We start from the raw sequence: 16,208 nt of genomic DNA, 5'->3' as shown, positions 1-16,208 counted from the left end.
AGTTCTTTTGAGATGATGATGAATATATAAATCTTGATTTTCAATTTAGATCTTTTATGCATATCGCTCATATTTAATTTTATGTAATTTTATTTTATTTAATTATATATATATATATAGTCGTGTCCGTGTCCTACATTTTCAACATTTTAGGTGTCCACGTGTCTGTGTCTGTGTCGTGTCCGGTGTCCGTGTCGGTGTCGGTGCTTCATAGGTGGCTTCGCCTAGATGCATGTACCGTGTTTGCCTCTATGCAATCTACAGCCAAAATGGTGATTCCTCTCCCTCTCTTTTTCACTCTACGCTACTTCTTCTCTTTCATATTGTTGTATTTTAACTGCGTTTTCTCTGTTTCTTGTTCAGCCTTTCAAGAGGTATGTTGAGATTGGGAGGGTTTCCCAAATCAACTACGGCAAGGAATATGGCAGGCTCGTCGTCATTGTCGATGTCATTGACCAGAACAGAGTAACTCTCCCACCACCACCCAAGTTCTTACCTTTATTCACATTTACACACAACCATTTGCATGCTTTCTTAGAATTAGTTCTTGCTTTGTTGATAATCCTAATAATATTAGGCTCTTGTCGATGCCCCTGATATGGTGAGGTCCCAAGTCAATTTCAAAAGGCTTTCCCTAACCGACATTAAGATTGACATTAAGAGGGTCCCTAAGAAGAAAGATCTTGTCAAAGCCATGGAGGATGTTGTTTCATTGCTTTTCTATCGATTATTGTTATTGTTAATTTTATCATTAGGTTATAATTGAAAATATTTGTTTATGTTACTTGTTAATGAACAAATGTTAAGACCGAGTGAGAGAAGAGTTCATGGGGCAGGAAACTCATTGTCAGAAAGATAAGGGCATCCCTCAATGATTTTGATAGGTTCAAGATAATGTTGGCCAAGATCAAGGTATAATTTTCTCTCTTATTTGATTGTAGTTCTTATTGGTTAATGACCTTGTTGCACATGCTGAAACTGAAATGTGTGTTTCACTGTATTGTTATGTCAATGTGTGTCTTGGTTTTATTCAATTGTAATTTTTGGATTTTTTTAATTTGTGCAGAGGGCAGAGGTTTTAATTTAAGCATTTGCAGGGCTTGTTTTGGAATCACTAAATATTGTCATGCATGGCTCATAAACATGGTTTGAAAATTACTAATTCCTTATGAATTATAATTTGTTCTTTCATTAGTTAAAGCTTGATTGGGGATAGATCTTGATGACCAGCCTTGCAGCAATCTAGATTGTCTATATCTTCATGAGATTGGCTCTCAAGAGGATAGTTTCACAAAATATGAAATAATTTCAGCATACACTAGGTATTTTTCTAATCTTAAATGAGCTTTCATGCAAGGCCTGTTATGATTCTGTTGAAAGATAGAATCTGTTGAATGTTTCTTGTCCTGGTCATGTTAGCATTACATATTAGCTTTCAGTTTTAAATTAACATTGATGGATATGTCATCTGCCATACCTTTTTATGATACTAAATTATGAGTTTCATAGCTGAAACTTTTATTTGCTTAATCATGTTGACTCTGGTTAGATATTTATAAGAACATGAAACCTTATGCCTCAACGCTCTTAGAAAATTGAGCAAGTAATACATGATAATACCGTTCCTTGAAATAATTGAAACTCCCCAAGCATTGTCTTTTTCAAGAGCAATTGGCAAACTTTTTTTTTCCTGCAGTTAGTTAAAGGCTGCATGTATTTTTTAAATTGATTCAAATGGGTTTTGCTTGACAGTTGATACATGATTTGACCATTCATTTTTCCCCCCTATTCTATATTGTTTTTATTTTATCTTTTGTTATCAAAATCAAAAGATGGTGTTTAAATCCGTTCATAGGAATCATTAAATTCTAGATTACTCTTATTTATTACATATAATTTCTTTTTTCCCTACCTAATTAAAGGTTTCAATTGCTTTTGAAAGTAATATTTTAGCCTAAGCTTTGCATAGGATATATATTTTTTTGAGAGTGGCAATCTATGTTAGTTATATTATTAACAAAATATAGTTAATTATTTTAAGAAAAAGGATTTACTAAAATAAGTGAGTTTTTTTTTCAATAAATAAATAGACTGCAACAAGGACACCTTCTTATACTCCTCCGTACATGGTACATTAGTTTGTATTTTGAGAATTATTTGAATTCTTTATGCGGTCACTAAGATAGAGTAAAAAGATATATATAGCTTAATATAGTGGATGATACTGTGTTCTCTACCAATAAAAAGCATGCTATTATTTAAATGATACTCTGCCATCAAATACTACCTTAACAAATAATGAATGGGTAATTCTATTTTTTTATAATATCATTAATTTTTCTAGTTGTTAAATATAGAATTTTTTATGTTTCTAATATGTTAAATATTTTTACTTTTTCATTTAATGCTTTTTTAAAAGTATTAGGGAAAATTTTATAGTATAAATTATATAAAAAAAAATATAGCATTACTCATAATGAAATTCTTTGTGAGATAAATGTAGGCATTCATCAATGGCATGTCTTCGCACATGCTAACATGTTAGTGTGTGGAGAAATCCAGCTAACATATTTATCTGTTTGCACTAAAATTGGATCATTATTTCTGCGCAAGTCTCAGAGATTTACCAAGAGTCAATTTGTCTCTCACGAACGTACTAAAACATTCTCTTTGCTAATTGCTACTACTAGTGGAAGTTTTATTTTTCCAAAATGATATGCGTTAACTCATGAGTATCGAATTAATCAATGGTAGATGATTAGCTATTTGGAAAAATCCTATCATGTTGCTGCAACTCTAAACCTAATGAACTTCTGCTTATCATGTTGCTGACTGGCATACTAGTTTCGGGTTAGGTGTTTTAAGGTTTTCATGTTTTGTTGAGGTGCAGGGGAATTGATGATGTGGTGGTGAGAATATATTGAGCCTGAAAAGGCAGTATTTCTTTATTAGTACTAATATAGATAATATTGTAATATTGTTATTATAAATTGATTTTCATATTATATAATAATATTTATTGATTATTAGCAATAGTGATATTATTGTAATTATAAATATTGATTTTCATATTATATAATAATATTTATTAATTATTAGCAATATTGATAATATAAAAATTATTAACCTAAATTTTAATTGCAAGTTATTCGATATTTAACATCGGTGGTGACATAAGCACCGATGTGGAAAACCCTTGTTTTTACATCGTTCACGAATATAACACCGATGTAGAAGGTCTAATTTCTACATCGGTGGTTAGTATAGCATCGTTGTAATAATTACTCATCAAAGACGGTTGGTACGTTAGGCACGAGGTAAAAAACGTTGTCTTTCTACAACGATCGTTTTAGGACTGATGTTAAATTTTTTTAACTTTCAACGACATCTTATTTTACATTGGTCAACCACCGATGTAGAATGTCATTTTCCACCGATGTAGAAACTAAGTTTTGTAGTAGTGTTTGTTCCTTTGCTTCCTTCCTGGATATATTTTTGACCCCTATGATATTTTCTAAGTCATCGTGAGAACTAGTGGATGCCTTATAAGTTCAATATTACTTTATAATTTTTAGTATTGATTTGTATGATTTCTTAATTTGATAAGATAATTTCAATATTCTATCTTTATTATTATTGTATTATCATTTTTTTCTATTTTATTATTTATTTTTTGGAATTGTTTGATGGTATGAAAGATATCATGTACAAAAACTTCAATCAAATGGTTTTCTATGATTTCCTCAAATCTATCTTTTTTATTTAATATTTAACCAATCAAACAAATGGAATCGATCTTTTGATATCTATTTTTTTAGAAAAAATATTTAATTTCTATTTTTTAACAGAAGATATTGAGATTCATTTAAGGGACTAACATTCCTAATAAATGTTTTTTTTTATACGGACATACTTGTTATCAAATCCTAACCTTATAAAGAACTAAGTTATTTGAGAATTGTGTCACACCATGTTAATATATATATGTATGTATGTATGTATGGAATTTCTATATTACTCTCATTATATATAACTAGCAGAAACATAAGCATTGTTGCGTTTGTGTGTCTATGTTTCTAGTGCTATCGTATTTTTTGCGTTAAAATCATCACTTTTTTTTTGCATTTTATCGTACTATGTATTGCAGTAGTATAAATAATTTAAATTATGATGTAAGTGGTGGAATAGGTGATGTCGACGACATTAGCATAAGGCCAAGGGGCGATAGTGAGGCCACAACGCGAGATTGAGTCTAGGGTGCTACGCGAGTGATGGATAACCCAGGTACACAAAACACACTGAACGTGAGGGATTTCAGAATGAGAGCGAGCGCGAGTAAACACCGTCTTTGTCTACATTGTTTCTAAGATGGTTTTATTACAAAATTGTCTTCAATTAACTTCCACTTAATTTAAAAAATGCCACTGATTTTTTATACAGTGGTTTCTAAGACGGTCTCTAACGTAACCATCATTGTAGAGTCCATTTCAAAATGGTCTTTAACGTAACTGTCTTTGTTCCAAAAGTGCTATATTTACGATAATGCCACCACCTTATTAACTAAGGCGATTTTCTTGCGATCGTCATAGAAGAGTTGTCGTAAAAAAGTTTTTTTATAGTAGTAAGTAGAAGACCATTCAAATCTCTTAATAACATATTAGTCAAGCTTGATCCCATAGTAGTGCTTGTTGAAGGATAATCTTCTACCATGTGAATGTAAAACTGATCCCAAAGGCTTCTAACATTAGTTGGTTCACAAAAAAATAATATAGTGACAAAAAATCTCCTTAAAGAATAAGACATTTGTAGACTTGATGCTTCAACTAAGCACTCATAAATACTATTGTCACTTTTTAGAAGTCCCCAATGCTCAATTGCTTTCTTGAATGTGGGCAAAAATGTGTCGTTCGGTGAAAGTAGGTATTCCCAATTGATTAGACCTCTAAAATGAGATAACAAAACACACAAGTAGAATTTGTCTCCTTATGAAGGGGATACTATATAAGGGTGGGTAAACAGGCCCAAGTCCATGGACTGGCCCGTGGGATCCGCGGTCCGCGCGGGTTAGGAACCAATTTTTTTAAATGGTCCATGGTTATGTCATATTTTTGGGCCCGCCCCGCTTAACCCGCGGACTATGCGGGTTTGGCCCGTGGGTTGCCCACAACCCGTATTAGGTTTGATTTGTGTGACACTGACCCAATTATATTAGATTTGATTTTCTCTTTTTTACTTTAAACTTTTCTTTTAAAATAATAGATAAAGAAATATATATTAGATAAAAATAAAAGATTTAAATTAAAAGATGATAAAGATAAAAAAGATAAGATAAGAAAAATAAAAGATTAATATAAAAGAGATAAGTGATAAATAATAAAAATCTTCCTTTTTGATATTTTTTCGATCTTTTTCTCTTTTCATCTATCATTTTCATATCTGCAAGTCATAAATAATAAAAATATCAATTCTTATCATTTAAGCCAAAAATAATTGTTAAATAAATATTTTTAAAGATATTTCAATATATTTTTATTATAAAAAAGATAAGTGATAAAAAATCTTCCTTTTTGATATTTTTTCGATCTTTTTCTCTTTTAATCTATCCTTTTTATATCTCCAAGTCATAAATAATAAAAATATCAATTCTTATCATTGGAGCCAAAAATAATTGTTAAATAAATATTTTTAAATATATTTCAATATATTTTTATTATAAAAAATAGCTCATATTATATTTAGTAGTTATCATTGTAGCATTCTAAGAACACTATTTCTCCTCACGGTTTTTCTCCACCACGTAGTCACACACACTCGCATGTCATATGACTCTTTCCCTTACAAAGAAGACAAAACACGACTAACACTCACACAGTCACGCGACACACCACAGCAGCACAGCCTCGACCCACCACCGCGCCACCACGCAAAGTACATCTCTTCTTTCTCTAGAATTTGTTTTTATCCTATTTTTGTTGGGTTTGATTCATTGTTGTTGAACTCTTAAATTCTATGCCTCTTTTCTCAATTCTGTCGCAGAGATACTTTTGTTTTCACAAACTTACTACACCCATCACACTTCACTTGTCTATTATTATATGATAAAATCATGGGATAAGGGAATGAACCACGAAACTCTTGATCTGTAAGTTATAAACATGATGAATTGAGTTTTTGTATTATTTATTTATTTTATTGATATAATTGACTAATTATTGAGATTTTATTTACATTTATATTGAACTTAATTTGATTATATTGTATTTTTATTAAAATTGAAATTCTTTTAAAGCTAGGCCCGTGGACCGGTCTGTTTGACCCGCGGGGTCCGCGGGGCGGGGGCGGACCAATTTATTTGGTCCGTGAAAGAAGCGGGGGCGTATTGGCCCAGTCCGCTGCCAATGTGAGCTTATGCGGGCGGGCCTTACGCGGGGCGGGTCGGCCCGCTTACCCACCCCTAGTACTGTATAGATCCTACCAACAACTTTCCTATTCAATCTTCTTTGGAACCATTCCTTATACCTGTTATGCCAACAATAATGCTCTGATATCTCTCTACACAAATAATTCCTAACATATGGATCATTGCAATTTTGAGCAAGGAGTTGTGTCAACATAGTTTTGGAGTTATGGTCATCACCCAGTACATCAGTGATTCTTTGATGTCTATAGAATCACACTTGATAACAATTTGGCAAGTGGATTTATAATCTTTCAACAGATAGATATAACCGGTAAAGGGTGAATCTAAAGATTTTCCATAAAGCTTTCGGGGCACACACCAATCTTGTATCAGTATACTGTTGAACCTCATCTACATTTGATCCTCTATGAACTTCCGTTGTTACTCGATCTGGGCCTTTGTAGACATATTTATACAAATATTTAATGCTCTGGATGCTACTTCATACTTCAACATTTATGTGACAATCATACTTTAACAACAACCAAGAGTTATAAGGAACCACCCATCTGTTATCAATATTCATATTTCTATTTACATGTATTGGTTGGTCAAATTGTCTTTTATACTCCAGATATGAGTCATTACCTTGGCGTGTCTCTTCTAAGAATTAGTTGGGATACTTTTTTTTTAACAGGCTATTCTTCATACATGGGGATTTTGGATTGAGTGTTCCGCAAGGTCCATGTATCATATGCTTTAGTACGACCTTATGCAATTATGGCTCCTTTTCAATTTTTGGTATTTCTACCCTCACCAAACTATCATACTCTTATGGATCTTGTAGTTTTTCATTACTTTATAAGATCATTAGCATGTGTACATGTGGTAGTCCTCGTTTTTGAAATTCTATCACATACGTGTAACTCTTAACCTTTCCTAGGACCCTTTTATTAATGATGTCATCTTTCAACTACTCAAATTTTGCCCGAAAGATTTTTATCAACATGTCAGGACGATCTTGTGGTGTTTGATGAATGGCAAGTTGGATTGATATATCGCTCCAAGATGGATTCCATGTCATTGTAAGGAAAATATGAGGTTTTCCGTCATTAAGCACAATAACCTTACCATCTTCATAACGTTGTCTCAAGTCTCGACGACTACCAATAAACGATGATGGTAATATTGTTTGGCATTCATATATATATATATATATATATATATATATATATATATATATATATATATATATATATATATATATATACATACATACATATATATATTAGAGTTGTTACCTGCAGTAGTTTGTCCTACATGCAAAGCATCTTACAACCCTTGATACACTTCAACACGAATGTTATTATGGTGACTTCTTATCCACCTTAACCTTTATGCTTCAATCTTGACATAATTATTCACAACATATTGTTGTAAAAGTCAACCAACTTTTAACAATGCGGATGGATCATTGGGACAAATTTGTAGTAGTCAATCAAATTATTACTTAGTACATTTTATATTATATTTTGACAGTTACATTGTTACAATATTATACAAAAGAAAGTCATGTAGTTCAAGCATGTAACTTTAATATTCACGACATGAGATGGTTTTTCCATTGTGATTATTGGTATTAAGGTCCCAATCGTACGTCCCAAAAGGTAATAATAAAGAATATTGTAAGGGATCATAATATCCTACTATTTCTTGAATCCTCATCAGATTTCGATCATGTTTGACTACGTTGATATTCCGTCCACGTGCCATTGATTCTGCATCTTCACCAACAATAATTCCCACAACTTGTGAAGTGTAACATTCCATTTTTTCCGTATATAAATTAAAATAACTTTTATTTAAAAATAAATAGAGTTTTAGAAAAATATTGATATTTTTATAAATAAATAAAAAGAAGAAATAACTTTATTAAAATAATGATTTGAAGGAAAATAAAAATGATATTTTATTATTCATTTGATAGAAAATAAAATAGAGTATTTGTTTATAAAATAATAAACAAGGAAAAAATAGAGTAAATAATAGGCTGTGAGCATCTTAACTATAAATAGAGGCATCTTAGGTCATTTTTAAGACTAACGATGCTTTTTACGCCTCCTCTTTCTCTCAATCTCGTTTTCCCTTCTCTTCCTCCCAAAACACTCTTTTTTTCCTGCATACCATCAAACCTGTCTTAAAAAAATAACGATCTCGGACTCATTCACCGTTGGATCGTCGTGAAATTTGAGAACTAGGTTCGGAACTCATTTTGAAACATTCTCACCGTTGGGAATTACGAAGAAAATGTCCGAACTAAGAGAAATACCCTTTGCATTGTAGCTTTTTATTTTCCCACAAAAACCCAAAACTATCTCCGTAAAACTACGATCCCAGACTCTTTAACCGTTGGATTGTCATGAAATTTTGATATGTAGTTAGTGATTTATTTCCACACTTTTTTACCGTTGGAATTTTCAAAATAATGTCTCTGGATGGAGAAATACTCTTTGCATGTAGACAATGGAATGAAGGCTTGAATCCCTTCTCCTCTCTCTAACGCTTAAAAACTCTATTAGAAAAATCAGAAGAAAACCTTGAGGAATCTCAACAAACTATTAGAGATGCCGCTATCGCTGTCAGAATACACATGTGAGCCCGTTTAGAGGTAAGGAATGAGTTTATCGCAATTGGGGTTAGAATGAACATGTGTAGGGGTTCTTAAAGGATCAAATTGGGGTTTATTTTGGAATGTTTATTATATTAAAATTCTTCTTGTATGATTATGTTAAATTGATTGAGGGATTTTACTCCCTGTGGATTGAGAAATATTTTGTATAATTTGTTTGTGTTTTGAATAAGATTAGTGTAATATATAGTTATATTGAGATTATGAAATTGTGATTGAAATTCTATATAAGTGATAAATTGAATATATGATGAATTGTAGAATAATATATTACTTTGAGATTATGATATTGTTATGGAGATTGAGTATAAGTGCAAAGTTGAATGTATTAAATTACGAGATACACGTAAACATAAGATGATTGATTGTGACATAATGAGATGTGAAGTTGTGAACATGAGTTTTAGTTATGAATAAGTGTGTGGTTAACATTTGATGTGACGTTACTTGTGTTGTGAGTTGTGAATTATACAATAACCAGACCAGTGTTTATCTTAAGAAAAATATTGATGCGGTGTTAAAGGAAAAATGTAGGTTTCCTAGCTAGAAACTAGTGTTAAATGTGTTTGAAACATGAGTGTGAGGTCGTGGGTATTGTATAATTCATGAGCAGCGCTTGCTTATAATATTATTGTTGAAATCGAGTATAAGTAGAAAGTTGAACATGTGCTAATTTGTGGGATACACGTAAACCTGTGGTGGTGGATTGTGACATTATGAGATGTTAAATTATGGGCATGATATTTGGTTGTGAATAAGTGTGTGTTTAACACTTGATGTGATAATAATTGTGTTGTGAGCTGTGAATTATACAATAACCCGACTAGTGTTTATATTGGGAAAAATATTTATGCACAGTGTTAAAGAGAAAGTGTAGGTTCCTAGTTAGGAACTAATGTTAAATTGTAGTGCAATGTGTAAAATGTATTTTAAAAACGAGTGTGAGGTCATGAGTATTGTATAATTCATGATCAGTGTCTGCTTGCAAAAATTGTTTTAGGGGTTGGACCTGAATTAGGAAGGTGAGGCCCTAACGAATTCTTCGAAGTCTAGGCCTTGGGGGAAAAGACACTCGGTTTGAGTGCTCCTTTGAGCCTATGTTGATCCCATATGGTTGGAGCATTCTTGCAAAACAGAGTGACCCTGACTAGTCATCTTACGATTTTACTTAGTGAGAGTGACATGACATACCCATTGTGTGGTGTGTCTTGTTATGTACTCCCAAGTGTCCCAGGGTATTTTTTCACTGACATGGTACCACATTGCATGTAGGCTTGAGTCTTAGTATAATTGTTGCATAACACTTGCTAATTATTTATTATGAAATTGATGAGTATTATTGTGTGTTGACTCGAGTGTGTGATTGTGTCTTGACATACTCATTGTGTGGTGTGTCTTGTTATGTACTCCTAAGCGCCCCAGGGTGATTTTTCACTGACATGGTACCACATTGCATGTAGGCTTGAGTCTTGTTTCATAACACTTGCTAATTGTTTATTATGAAATTGATTAGTGTTATTGTGTCTTGACTCGAGGGTGTGATTCATGTGTAATGTGATTAGTGATTGAAAATGAATTTTAAAGATAAAGTGGTGAAGTGACATGAGTTGTATTAAGTTGAGTTATGTTATAAATATTTTCCTAATTTATTTTGATTACGTCTTGTTTATTTGTTTTGTTATTTTTTTGTGTGATAACTCACTCCTTGTGTGCTATTTGTGTTTGGATCCTGTGATGATCTCGAACCTTGTATTCATGGGAGTAGATGACTAGGTGGATGACTTTAAAAAATCTTGTGGCAGAAGACGTTGGGACACAATGCTCTGATAGGATGTGACATTGGGGATGAGTTTTTATTTTAATTGCATGGTGTTATTTTATTTTATTTTACCTCACTGATTTAACAAAACTTTTTTTTTGTAAACTTTGTCGACCTTGTTTTGAGTTGAATATGTTTTTAATAAGCCTTATTTGGTAATAGTGAAGTGAATGTGAACCTTTTATCCACGTGAATTTGTTGATCAATATTTTCATGTTTTATTTATTTATATGTATGTCGGGATAAAGGATGTCACATGAAACAATTGGGAGATGTTATTGTGGTTAATTGGAAGGACACTCTTTAATAAGTAGACTACATTCATGGACATTTGAACGTAGAGCGAGTTGTCTAAGCATATCCACAAAAGGATTGCATCGATGAAGTATTTGTTGCAACTTGCAAACTAGGCATGGTTTCATGAAGTTCAGGATTTTCAAGCATCCTATTTTGTAACTCGTGCTTTGTGTCATAGATGTATAGTTGCAAGTAACATGGTCTGAAACCCTCATTTGGATATAATCTCTTCAATAATAATTTATATTTTTCTAACTTTTTTGTAACAAAAAATTATGTTAAAATTATTTTTTTATTAGACACTTTTAGAATTTAAGATAAACTCACCGATCAAAGGTTTAATTAAGATGTGACATGATGAATAGTATAAGATATTATAGACTTTAAATTCTTAAAACTTACTTCCAAGTTACAATAGTTGGTCCTTATTCTAAAAGAAGCCCCTCTATTTATTTTTTTCCATACAATATATGAATCCTTTCTTGTCGCTATTTATACCTACTTCTTGAAATTGGAAAACATGTGACATTCATATAACATGCAATAAACTTTTTCATTCCTATAAACACAAGATGAAATCAGACAATATTACCAATATGTAACATTTATTTTTTTAGAAGCACATGTAACATTTATTATAGTCAACAAGTATTGATCTATGTATTCGACTGTATATGGTAATCTTAAATAGTTTTGCCCATATCATGTAGAATACATGTCATTCTAGGAGAAATTTATTAAGTGTAAATCAAAAGATTCTAAATTATGTGTTCCATTTTTGGGATAAGTTATTGATATTAACATGCTATTGTAAATTTAGGTTAACTTATATGAACCCACCATCATGACCTTGACTTCAAAATTATGTTCCATCTCCTTAGCTCTCTGACCAAAAGAGAAAAAAAAACGCTCAATACCCATCATGGTATTGTAAAAGGGAATGAGATTCCCAAGGTAAAGACATTGTTCATTTCTCATTTAATAACCTAATTTATTTCTTAGCGTTGAGCTCTGACTTGAGTGTCGAAGGGCCTGTTGTAGGTTACCCTCTCTTCATGTGTGGTGGTTCACGAAACGTTGTCGTCACGGTGCTGATGGAGGAGAGCAACCGTCTACTATTGAAGCTCGTGGACGAGATTAATGACAAGTTGAATGAAGAAGTAAGTAACAGTGCAATCGTGCTGGCAGAGTCTGTGACCTATGTAATAGTAAAGAGTAACATGTTGTTTGTGGGCTAGAGAGTGACCTACATCATGCCCAATGCTAATGTTGATGTATTGGAGGACCATGTCGAGCTGTGTGTCTGGTGTTAGGAGGTGATTGTGTATTCTTGTTTTTCTTGAATTATGTTGATATTTGGTACAATAGTTATTAAATTTTATAATGTGTGCATTAGGAATTGTTATTCTAATATAGATTAAGAGTTTTTGTTTATTATTGATGGACTAAGGATTTGAGTTTTATATTGGTGATGCAGACTAAGGATTTGAAATTGATGCCAAAATTTGTTTGAGGAGAACTCGATGGTCGATGCACTTGCCAGAGAAGGATCCATGAGAGGATTATGGTTGTCTTTGGCATTGTATTTTGTCACTCATGTAGCTAATTTTAGTTGTTCAATGTACTTTGATTTTGATTAATTAATTAAATTCTTTGTTTTTTCTTGGAAGAAAAATGTGTATATTCTTCATTGTTATTGGTTGAAGTGTGGCTTTTAATTTGTTTGTAATTCAACCAAGGTTGTGTATCGATTTTTGTTTCTAATTTTTGCGTCATTGTAGTATGTGTTGGTCTATTATTGCTTATTCATATACATTGCCTTCCTGAACATCTGAGTTAGTACTTTATACTCTTCTTGAAGTGAAGAGGGCGAGGTAGTTCTTATATGAAGCCTGGGTGTAACGTAAATTGTAAATGTATAGTTTGCTCACACTAATCATCTCAAGAATTGAGTTATGTACTTTGTTATTCACTTGACAACCAATTAAATGTTATAACTATATCTTTATGTAATTATTTTATTTTAAAAAAAGGTTTATAATTGAATTAAAGTTCTTGCTTTAGTATGACGTTAGTTAAGGTCACATGGCTGATACTATATCAACATTTTCCATAATTGACATGTACTTAAATAGTGAAGATGTGTACTTAAACACAGTCCTGACATGTTTTGATTGTTGTCTCAAATATATAAATTTATGTGTTGATTTGTTTTCCTAAAATATAATTGTAGGGAAAAGAAAAGAGCAAGCCAAGAACATAAATTGCTAATTAAGCAGTTGGAGAGAAATAGAAAAGAGGATGAAAAAGAGAAAGAGAAAGAAAGCATGCACAATGAACTGCAAAGAGAGCCACTACTCAATGTAAGGGATGTTGTTGTTTTGATATAGTTTTGTGTTCTGTATAGCTGAAGTTGCTTCTTCTTTGTGGTTGTTCTCATTGGCAGTGCAATCATGTTTTACATATGTTCAAATTGAATATTACAGTAGTTTGTATATATATAGTTTAATTTAATTTTTTGACTTAACTCATCTGATGAAATATTGAAAATAGATTTATCTTTTGATTATTAAAGTTTTTTTTCCTTAACTGCTTGATTGTTTTAGGAATCAAACTTAAAATTGTCATAAGATGAGGCAATAAATGATGACAAACAAATCTTTTGAAAAGAAGAAACAACAAAAGAAACATGTAGAAGAGGCATAAAAGGATCAACAACGTAAAGAGAAAGTAAAAGCTGAATTGAAAAAGAAGTGTAGTTTGCAAAAGCAAGCTTCAATTATGGAGCATTTGCTGAAAAGAAGTAAAATTAATCCCTTTTGTTGGACACCTTGTAAGGCATAAAGGACCAGTAAGTTCTGGTTTGTTTTTATAAGCCAAGCTGTTGTTGAGTTTTAATTGTCCTTAACCATATATATTGTTTGCTTAATTTAAAATCCTATCTTATATTTCTTTGTTTTAGGTTGGTGGTCTTGAGTTTTATGTCATTGCACCAAATCTTCTTGCATCTGGGGCTAAGGATGGTGAAATTTCTTGCCCAATTTTGTAATTCTACTTATTTCTTGCCCAATTTTGTAATTCTACTTATTTCTTGCATTTCATCCCCTTGACCAGTTTTGTAATTCTACTTATTTCTCATAGACACAGACAAATACATTAAGCACTTTTAATTTACGCAAATTAATTATTCAATATTTTGTTATGTGACCTGTTCTGATTGCCAAATTTGTTTGTAGCAGAGTGTTTCAAGGATAGAATTGATGTACAATGCTTGCATAGGTGGCAAAAATTCTTAAATCCAAAACTCGTCAAAGGTCCATGGTCTAAAGAGGTAATCTCTAATTTCCATTTCTTGCCCATGTTGATCTTATCTCTACACGTTAGAATTTATTTTGATGTAATATTAGATTGTATAAACTTTGTGTTTACATATCTAATGTGAACTCATCTGTTGAATCTGAATGCAAATAGAAGGATGAAATAATTATTGATTTGGTGAATAGTGTTGTCTCCTTGGCAAGTGTACCAATTTCCACAAGTAGTATAAAATGATAAGACTGAATATCAAATTCCATAGGAACTATGCTTGTACTCCTAGTTATATATATATATATATATAAGAAATTAGTGACTCTAATCGAATCTTGTTCATTGATTAAATATAAGTATAAACTAAAAGGAATTAACTACAAAGCAAGGAAGATGAAGGTTAAGAAAACAAACGCTAGAAATTGTGAGATGGTGCTGTGATGAGTTAAGGAACGTGTTGGGGGGCCTACTTGCCAAAACTACTCTTAATGTAATCTTAATAGATTTTTCTCTTTTAACATTAATATAATTATTACCTACATCGAGTGAAAGAACCTAAATCACTTAATATCGTTCTCAATCCCTTGGTGATTGAATACTAAATGATTTGCATTAAGAGCAGAGATCCATGAACATGCTAAAGAAGACAACTCTATCCCTAGGTACAACTCACTTTAGATATGCTTCCCAAGTTCTTAGCATACAAACATTTCCCAATATTTATATCCTAAAACAGTACATAAAGATGAATGATCAAACCATAAGTATGTGAATCAACACATGGATGAATAATAATAACAACATTATATTTAAAGATAGTTTAGAATCATTACATCAAATAGAGTTTTGTTTACAGAGCTCCCAACAACTAGTGGTTTTAGCCTTTCATTATCATGAGATTTACAAAAATAAAAGTGGGATGAAAGGAAAGGAAATGGATTGAAACGGATTGGTCAGAGCCCCGAAAACAAATTTTCCTTGCACTGGCTTCTTTGCTTTTCTCTACTTCTTGGTTTTTCTTCCTCATGTAGGAAATAAATGTTTTCTTTCCTTTTTATATGCTTCACCAACTAATTGGCCAATCAAAACTCTCTTGTGCGCTTAGCGCGACACTTGCGCTGAGCATGCTTGTACAACTGAATCAAGTGGTCGTGCGTTAAGCACAAGATGCATGCTTAGCACAATTACTCGTGATAGCTATCTTCCAAGGTGGCGTCTTGCATTATGCGGCTTGCTTGGGCTAAGTTGTTCTGACTCGCTGAGCAAGACACTTTAGTTCATGAATCCTCTTCCAGGCCTCTGCTACAACTCTACACAAAATATAACAAGAATTACTCTAAAAATCATTAACTTTAGCATCTTCTGGATAAAAACTCAGAAGAAGCTAAGTTCCTATTGTTTTAACACAAAATAAGAAATAAAAGAGAAGAAAATGAGATAATTGCTATGTGATTTTAGTATACAAATAACGTATGCATAACACTTACCAAATAGATATGGACCGAAATGTGGTGTACTATTGCAAAACACTTATCTTGTAACATTAAAGTCCAACACATATTAGCATCTACTTCATATATTGGCATCACATGTGAGGAAGGATTTTAATCTATCCTTTATAGTTTTTCTCAATGTTATATGTTTGGTGGAATACTATATATCTTAATACACATATTTTGGGTTTATTTTCCAGT

At 32.0% G+C, this 16,208-nt stretch overlaps 1 pseudogene; it reads left to right on the top strand.

Moving 5' to 3' along the window:
• The first annotated feature begins 251 nt into the window (after positions 1-251).
• LOC113001228 (probable 60S ribosomal protein L14) lies at positions 252-14,254 on the top strand (annotated as a pseudogene).
• The last annotated feature ends 1,954 nt before the right edge of the window (positions 14,255-16,208 follow it).

Source organism: Glycine max, chromosome 3, assembly GCF_000004515.6.
Source record: "Glycine max cultivar Williams 82 chromosome 3, Glycine_max_v4.0, whole genome shotgun sequence".
Lineage (NCBI taxonomy): Eukaryota > Viridiplantae > Streptophyta > Magnoliopsida > Fabales > Fabaceae > Glycine > Glycine max.
This window is presented reverse-complemented; position numbering and strand designations above follow the sequence as displayed.